At 36.9% G+C, this 10,000-nt stretch overlaps 1 protein-coding gene across 2 annotated transcripts in view; it reads left to right on the top strand.

The window, feature by feature from the left end:
- Positions 1 to 10,000, top strand: part of LOC106868615 (attractin-like protein 1) — an 82,385-nt gene that overhangs the window by 60,694 nt on the left and 11,691 nt on the right. The gene's annotated exons all lie outside the window — the stretch shown is intronic.

Genomic DNA, 10,000 nt, shown 5'->3' with positions numbered 1-10,000 from the left:
TTGTCTTTTTTTAACCTATATATATATATATATATATATATATATATATGGTTCAGATGTACAAAAAAACAAACAACAAAGACAGGGGTGTGGAACAACAAGCAGGTGTATTAGTTTGACATTTGGGAAGAGCACTAAAGTCTTTGATGTTTCAAGCCTATGCTCGACAGAAAGGGATGAGAAGAAAAAATGAAGAGAGAGAGAGAGAGAGAGAAAATGTACACACTTGTGTCACACACACACACACACACACACATATATATATATATATATATATGACACGTGTGACACAAAGCGTATAATATACATCACAGATTATGCAATATGGTGGGACTTTGGTTTACAAATGCCTCTTATCATGTACAGATTGGTTTATGAATAATTTTTTGAACATAAAATATCTAGGGTAATGAACAGTATCTTGAGTAAAAAACATGCAAGCTGGTATCAGCGACAAGCTGGGTGTATGAGAGGAAGAGCATCAGTTGCGGTCTTGCTTTTGTTCAATTCACATCCCTGCTTGAATTTGCAACGCTTTCTTTGAATTTCCTGTGGGGAAAATAGTTTTGGTTTGTGAACATTTTGGGAGATGAATGGCCGTCAGTAATGAATTGAGGTTCTACTGTGTAGGATTGATGTTTGGTATTATTGTGAAACATTATTGAGATAGTTGTCACTTACCATATATGGTATGGCTATCAAGGAGTTTTAATTCTGAGAATTTGTTGGTGTAATATTTAGGTTAATATTTAACGTACATTCCATACATACAAATATAGACATTGATTCAAGCCAATGATGGAGCCTCTCTGCAGTCACTTAACTTGCTAGAAACAACAGCCAAATTTACATTCCTTACATATATTCACACTGATATGAACCAATGACAAGGCCTTTCTGCACTTACTTAACTTGCTAGAAACAACAGCTAAATCTCAGATATACTGTCTGAATTAAAGAAAGGATGGTCCTGGTTAGAATATCCTTTGGTCACAAATCTAATCTGTCACAGTTAACCTGGGCCTAAACATCAACAATCCATACATTAATAGTCACAGGCAAAGAAATTCATTCAGTCCTTATTATGTAACCCCCATACAGAACCCGCACAGTATATATGCAACCATACAGAAACCATACACTACTTACTGTCTTCACATACAAAGAAGTCCAACACTGTAGTACCCAACCCCCACCTCCTCTTTCCCTTCCCTCAACCCATTCACCAGTCATTGTTTTATTTAACAATTTTGTTTCACATCTCTCCATATGTGTGTGTTTGTATGTGCTTGTGTATGTAGGTAGGTTCATGTGTATGTCTATTGATGTTTGCTTTTATGCATGTATGCAGTTTTGTGTGTAAGTGGCTGCAAGCACAGACCAAGATGTTCACTTGACAATCACAAGGTCCCACATGGCCTCATAGACATGTGTCCTTTGCCATGACCCTCAGGATAAAACTGGGAAGACAGAAACAGGGTGAAAGCACATTGGATGAAGGAGTCTCCCTAACAAGCACATTAAGGGTACATAATTCTTTGGACTGTCCAGTTGGATTGAATGTGTCAAAGAGCATAGCCTCATCACAGATTGTGTCAGGCTGATTCTTCCAGCAGCCCTTGATGGTCTTTCTTTTATAAATGTAATTAATTTTTCTTTGACTTGTTTTTATCTTCATTTAGTGTAGACCCCTAAAAAAATCCAGGTTTTGTGGCCCTGAATATTAAAAAGATCGAGACCCACTGATTTTGACTCTTCTTGTGACTTGTGGCCAACCTTGTCACACTGTGTTATGGGGAGTCTGCCAGATGTTTAAGTGAAGGGCACAAGTCTGTGGCGTACTCAGCCACTTAGATTATAATTAATGAGTAGGATGTTCAGTCAATTAAACCAGAATGCTAATTGGTGAAACTGGTAAAGCTATTTTCTTGCTTGTTTTTCCTTCTATTTTGTGGGTGGATGTAGGTAATTGTATTGTTTTTTTTGCTTATCTGTAGGCATATTTATATGTATACACTTGTGTGTGTGTGTGTGCATGCACATTTGTGTTGTATGTAAGCATTTATGTGTATACAGTATTTGTATATGTATGCGTGTCCACTGAACATCGCTTGTAATCTATAAACACATTTATCTATGTGTGTGTGTGTGTGTGTGTGTAGTCTCTATATGTATAGCAGCTATTAAATGATGACCGTGGTATATGTACATGCATGCAATGGTGCATGTTAGTGTGTTTATGTGTATGTTTGCATGTAAATATATGTACAAATAGGTATATGGCTATCTCATGCACATACACACATCTCCATAATAAACTTCTAGAAATATCAGTGCCAGAGCATTAATAATAAAAGAGGTTGTGTTGGACATTATAAGGTGAAACTGAACGTGATTTTATAAAATATCACATGTTCCAACAGCCATGGATGATGTCTTTATTAACAGTGTGTAGAAAATGAAGAAGACGTAGACGAGTTCCAGGGTTAGGGTTACTGAAAGACTAAAATAATTACAGGAAACTCACCTGCTCTCGGTTGGTGGCACTGCTTAATGATTGAGCTTCATGTAACCTTGGCTCTTGTCTTCACCCTTTTAATACCAACCTGCCTGAAACCAATCTTGTTTCTATGATACAAATTCCTTTTAAAAGTGATCTGAATGGAAACTTTCCATCAAAATTCCATGTTAATTTATGTCCTAAACCAGGCATGGACAACCTCTCACGAGAAGTGGGTCGCATGAGACAGGGCTCTCATTAGTAGGCAGGCTGCTCTACTAAAATAATTAAAAAATAGTTTTTAGTTAGACATGCTTTACTGAATGTCCTGCAGACAGTTGATTGCCCATGACTGTTCTAAACATAGTTTAATAACAACAAGTTATTTCATGAAATTCTTCATTTACTTTCAAAATTAATTAAAACACAGACAGAACATGTTAATGGAAATAAGGTAGCAAAAAGGTTAACTTGCTCACTGGCCTTGTCACTCACCAGATCCTGGTTGTTGTTTAGTCCTTCCACTTGATGTGGATATTGGTAGACGATATTGGTACAATGACAAGGTAACAGTTTGCTCTACTTCTACTGCTATTTTTGACTATTTAAATCTGCTAATACCTTAGCTATAAATACTTTATTAAATTACTTAACACATTCAATTTTATAAGAATGGCTTATTTGTATATAAGAGAGTATTTCTAGCCATGTTTTAAAAGAATTTTGGTATATTTAACATCTAAAAAGAAAAGCAAAATATTGTAAGTTTGGGACATGAATTCAAAAATGAATTAAAAATTTTTTTTCTTAGTTATGTTCAAACCTCAGTTTAACTATTTAGCATTTAAGCTGGCCATATCAAGCCCAGATATTGTACCTGTTTTATGTTGAAACTGGCCTGATCCAGCCTCTCACATATCCTACAATGTTATTCTAAAAATAACTAACCACATCATTGAAATCTCAAGGCTACAATGTAATACATGAATCTGATTAGGAAAAAGATTTATTTTGTTAAATCTATCCAAAATCTTGATACTTTTCGAAATTAATTGAAATATTTTGACAGTATATTTCAGTGGAAATATCATTTGGAAATGGTTAATGTAGATTTGTATGTTCCCTTTAAATAATATAATCCACCAAATATTTTCAAATTGGTTAGAAGTACTGTTTTAAATTAATTTCTTTCTAGTGAGTATTAGGTTAGTAAGAATCTTTTGCATTTACTGTGTACAAGGCATCAATTCCTTCCTGTGCTGGTGTTGCAAAAAAATGCATCCAGCAGATATTGTAAAATAGTTGGCATATGGGCAGAGAAAAGTGTAGGGTTATGAGGTGGCTCTTTTTGTGTCTCACCGAGGGATTATCAACCTCTTTAATGTTGGTGCCATGAGGAACTACACTCAGCACACTCTGTAAAGTGGTTGGTGACAGGAAGAGCATCCTGCTGTAGAAACCACACAAAATGACACGTACAGAGACACCTGTCTGTGTGATCAGTGGTTCCAAATAAGAACCGAATCAGGCTGTGATGACTTGTCCAACCCATGCCAAAGTAGAAAGCAGAAGGTTATGATGATGATGATGATTATTCCATCATTTTTCCCTTGTCTATATTTATCAAATGATTTTTTGAAGCAATTATTCCCTGATATGCTACACCAAAGTATCCCTGGAACACTCAGCCTGTGACATTATAATAAAAGCTGGATTCCATCTGTAATTCAAAGACCTTGATGAGCCATTATTATTATTATCATTATAAACATGACAAAGGTAACGAGCTGGCAAAATGCTTCATGGCATCCTGTCCATCTTCGTGCTCTGAGCTCAAATTCTACCAAGGTCAGCTTTGCCTTTCTTCCTTTCGGGGTCGATAAAATAAATACCAGTTGTACACTGGGGTTGATGTAATCCACTTACGCCCCCTCCTTGAGAATTACTGGCCTTGTACCAAAATTTGAAATTATTTGTACAAATATGAGAATTTGACACATTACTCATCTTACCTGTATATTTACATATTGTATCTTAGTCAAGCTATGCTAGAAATAGCAGACAAGTTACCCTGAAATTACAACTTATGTTCTAAAAAGAAAAAGAACGTGTTGGTTAATGTAACCCCACTGGGTATATTATGCTTGAAAAAGAAAGACTGGGTAGATTGTGACCAGAATGTCACTGATGTTAGAGCTATACTCGATGAGGACTGACCTGTGGTTAAACAACAACACTGGTAATTGGTTCAATAATCATTATCTGTCTTCATCCCTCTCTCTCTCTTTCTCTTTATATATATACATACACACACACATGTAGATGGTCTGAGACTCGGCTAGTTATGTCTCAGAACTATGGGTTGTAAAGTCATTGCTGTTGAACAGCTCTGTACTGCATGCATGTTCATTGTGCACTTCCAGTAATAAGGCACTAATTGGAACACACCATTCTATAGATTATGCTAATGATGTATATATATATCCAGTAATAAGACTAATTAGAACATAGTGTAGCTGCAGGTATTGTAAATACTTACCTTGATGATGCATATAGCCAAGACTAAGGCACCTATCAGGAACATAATATTGATATAAATATTGAAAATATATATTCTAAAAATGATGTGATACTTTGGCAAATTATGCCATTAACAGCAAAATTATTTTAGAGCAAAGACAAAAATATATTATCTCATATTTTATTTATAAAAATCATTATTTAGTAGTGTGAACACAATTATAACCCATTCTGGTTTGCACACTTATGGTATATATGGTGGTTCAGAATAAAGAAAATATTAGTAAAGATTGTTTGCCAACATAACATGGCAGTCTTGGTTTAGGATGAATATTGCTGTAATTTAGCCCCAGGAGACATCGTCTCCAGCTGGCTATACAACACGATCTGTGTCCTTATATTTTTGAACAAGGAAGTAGGGGTGCTGGATTCCCTTGTTTGAAAATATAAGGACACAGATCGTGTCATATAGCCAGCTGGAGGTGATGTCACCTGGGGCTAAATTACAGCAACATTCGTCCTAAACCAGGACTGCTATGTTATGTTGGCAAACAATCCTTACTACAAAGTACTGTTGCTGAATATCGCAAGTTGTGAGATTTAAAAATAGTAATTTTCTATAGAAAATATTAGTTTTAGTGGTACAATGCCTGCCCACTATGAAGTTATGCTGGGTTCAATGCCCAGCCAATTTAATTTCCTTTTTTTTTCTTTTTTGGTAATTATATATTTTTTAGTAATAAAGTCTAAAGTTATCCAAAATTCATCAGCAATATAATTTAGGCATGAGATGTATCACCCGAGGTGGCACTTGAGTTTGGCTCCTCCTCTGTATAATAACACAAAATAATACATACCTACAAAAGTTCTGCCCACCCTCACAAAATGCCATGGGTGGGGGGTGAGGAGGAGGAGGTTAGGAATGTTTCCCTTCCTTGCCCCTTGATCTCTTTTTGTGACACTAATAGCCATGAAGTACTTAGACAAAAGGAAGCTTGGTATGTTAGCATCAGCATGTGATGTAGTGGTCTGCATACTTGACCAAAATGTGTGTATCGAGCCTGTTTTGCCTGTTTTTTGTTTTGTTTTTGGTTAGTACTCTGTTTACCTGCTGCGTTGTGTGACGTATGTCTGTTTTTGCATATAATATAGGGTGTATAATATCCTTCTTGCTTATGTTTACATGTAGTGTATGTGTTTATATACAGACCATGTATGTGTGTTTGTTGTGTGTGTGTGTGTGTGTGTGTGTGTGTGTGTGTGTGTTATATGCATCTATAGAGAAAAAAAAAACAGTATCCTGCAAGGTATCGAAAATAATCACGTTTGTTGTCCTCTCCTTTTTGCAGATCTGAGGAAGCTCTTGGGTTTGGACATTTCCTTAATTGCTTATCCGCCGCTCCACTCCTTTCATGCCTGCCTCTCTCTCTCTCTCTCTCTCTCTTTCTCTCTGTATATATATATATATATATATATATATATATATATATATATATATATATATAGATCTGTCTATTAGTCATTGCTGCTTCCTGCGAATATTTAGTTGTACCATGTCTCAAGACTTTATGTTCCATCATATATATATATATATGTGTGTGTATGTGTATATGTATTTGTGTGTGCATATAATGCATATATATATGTGTGTATATTATATATATATATATATATATATATATATATATATATATATACATACATGTACAGATAAGTGTCTTCAGATGAAATAATGTCTTCTGTTGGACTCATTGTTTTCAAATTATATGTGCGTGCACACACACACACACACACACACACACTGCATGAAGCAAACATCTCGTTGATAAATGTGAATAGAGAAAGCACCACAAAGCAACCAACACAAATGTTTCTTATTGTTTAAGATAAGAAGTGCTCAGCTTAGAATTGAACTTGTGGACTCTACATTGACCTACACAGTTACATGTGGGGTCCCTGGAGTTATTCTCTATTCTGAGGAATTGCCTACAACTGTGTGTGTGTGTGTGTTTACATACATCTTCCATCTTTCAATTGTTTCAGTCATTAGACTGCAGCCATGCTGGGACACTGCTTTGAAGAATTTTGCCGTTGGATGAATCAATCCCAGGACTTTTCTTAAGCCTGGTATTCATTCTGTCAGTTTCTTTTGCTCAACTGCTAAGTTACAAAGATGTAAACACACCAACACCTGTTGTCAAGTGGTGGTGGTGGTGGTGGACAAACATGGACTCAAAGACACACACATGCTGTGCTTCTTTCTGTTTCCGTCTACCAACTCCACTCACAAGGCTTTAGTAGAAGACATGGTAGAAGATACAAGGTACCACGCAGTGAGACCGAACCTGGAATGATTTGGTTTGAAAGCAAACGTCTTATCATACAGCCAAACTTGTACCACACACACACACACACACACACACACACACAGATATATATATATATATATATATGTAGTATACACATGCATGGAAGGGGCATATCAAATAATAATGTCTTGATACACTGGATGATATTATATAATATGAATTCCTTGTAGGTTTTCAATATTGGGGATGATTTGGCAGCTAAAATTAATCAGCATGTGTGTGTATTCTTGTTTAAATATTTCAATTTTTTCAATAAGGAAGGAGTCGGTCTTGCTTCTCAGTGAAACAAAGCCCCATTGTTGAATTTGGGTAACAAAAAACAATTAGTTTACATGCTGAACTTTAGAAAAGTCTTGCATCTGTTATTTTCTGTTCTGTTTATGGATCGTGTTTGTGAAGTGCTCGTTAGCTTTAGCTGAAAATCCTAGTTTTTCAAAATTGTGACTAATAATGGATTTACTTAAGACAGCTAAGTGCACCGACAATTATTGGTATAAATGAGAATTTCTAATCAGAATAAAGAGCTCTTCACATCTGTTGGGATGCTAACTTTTATACCTGGTTTTCACTTTCTGTCCCACAACCATTTGAGCCTTTGTTATGGATGCATTTGATGGAAGTTTTGATGGGAATGTGCCGTCAGTATTCATCATGTTAATACACACACACACACACACACACACATTATATATGTATATATATATATGTACATACTCATATATATGGTACTGACATTGAATGATGACGATGATGATGATGACAGGCTTCTTTCAGTTTCCGTTTACCAAATTCACTCACATGGCTTTGGTCGGCTCAAGTCTTTAGTAGAAGATACTTGCCCAAGGTACAACATAGTGTGACTGAACCTGGAACCATATGGTTGGGAAGCAAACTTCTTACCACACATCCATGCTTGCAACTATGGTGTGTGTGTGTGTGTGTGTGTGTGTGTGCGTGCGTGCATGCGTGCGTGTATCATAGGGTTTTTACCACACAGCCATGCCTCCAACTATAGCTTCAGGTTGACTAACAGATTTGGTGGAGGGGAAACTGAAAGAAGCCTGTTGTGTGCTTATATGTGTTTGTCTCAGCCACTGCTTGACAACTGGTATTGGTTTGTTTATGTCCCTGTAACCTAGCAGTTTGGTAAAAGAGACTGATAGAATAAGTGCCAGGCATAAAAAATATATATAAGTACTGGGGCCAATTCGTTTAACTAAAGTACTTCAAGGTGATTACCCCAGCTTGGCCACAGTCTAATGACTGAAACAAGAAAGAGATAAAAAAAAACAACCCAACGGAAGGAGCAAAACCTTGTGCCATTTGGTGGGGACAGAAAGTGTAAGGGGAGGGGGAGGCCTTTAGATCATCGTTATGAGACTGTGGAAGGGGATTCTGAAAGGATAGAAACTGGGGACAAGTGAAGATTGAAAGTTTTCCTCTCTGCTCCCAAACAATTACTGAGTCCGTGTGTGTGTGTGTGTGTACATAAGTTGTTATTTGAAGTTTTATATTGTCAATCTTCCCACCTTTACAACAACTGGTTACCATGACAACTCTGTATTTGCCTTGGCAGGCCTCCCCCCACCTCCGTTCAGTCACCCACCCTACCATATCCACTACAACATCAACAACAACAATAATATAAAGCTAATTAAGTCATTAGTGCTGAATGCACCCAACAATGTCATCCCCCACTACAGTCAACCTCGTCACCACCAACCACCACCACCCACCACCTCTCCACCACCATCATTACTAGACAATAGTAGTAATCCTTGTCTCCATCATCATAACTATCATTATAATCAGTTTTGTCATCATCATCATCATCATCATCAGCATTGCTTTGTTGAAGTGTTTGTTTCTTTCACACATAGCAAGCCAACTCAGAAGCACACACACACACTATACCAATACACACAATCACACACACACACACACACACACACTCATCACCACCACACCACCACACACACACACACACACACACACACACAAACGCTCCCCACCCCCACCATATTCTATATGAGGCTAACATTTCCATATTGCAGTGTTGTTGTCTTCAATCTGATCAGGTGGTGGAAGGGGGGGGGGGAGAGGGACACAGTTTTGACTGTAGCACTTGTTATAGTTGTTGTCCGTTCTTATAATTCTCATTAATACTTTGCTTCTGACATTTCCACAGATCTGTTGAGATTTCTCTTGTTTTTCTTGTTTGTTGTTTTAGATTTTTATTTTTAGATTTTTGTAAACTGACAAATGTATTAATGATGGACAGCGGAGTAGAGATATATGAATGTATCTCTCTCTCTCTCTCTCTCTCTATATATATATATATATATATGTGTGTGTGTGTGTGTGTGTGTGATTGTTATCATCATCATTTACCATTTGTTTTCCATGCTGGCATGGGTTGGATGGTTTGACAGGAGCTGTCCAAGCTCCAATTGTCTTTTATGGCTGGATGCCCTTCCTAACGCCAACCACTTTACAGAGTGTGCTGGATGCATCTCTGTAGCCCTGGCATAAGTGCATAGAATGTGGTACCAGCACAAGTGTCTTTTACATAGCACCAGCAGCTGCGAGACAAAGACCTTTCAGCTGGGAA

The sequence above is a fragment of the Octopus bimaculoides genome, chromosome 14 (assembly GCF_046866305.1).
Source record: "Octopus bimaculoides isolate indiv1 chromosome 14, ASM4686630v1, whole genome shotgun sequence".
In the NCBI taxonomy this organism is placed as follows: domain Eukaryota; kingdom Metazoa; phylum Mollusca; class Cephalopoda; order Octopoda; family Octopodidae; genus Octopus; species Octopus bimaculoides.
Note: the sequence above shows the minus strand (reverse complement) of the source record. Positions and strands in the feature narration are given on the sequence as shown.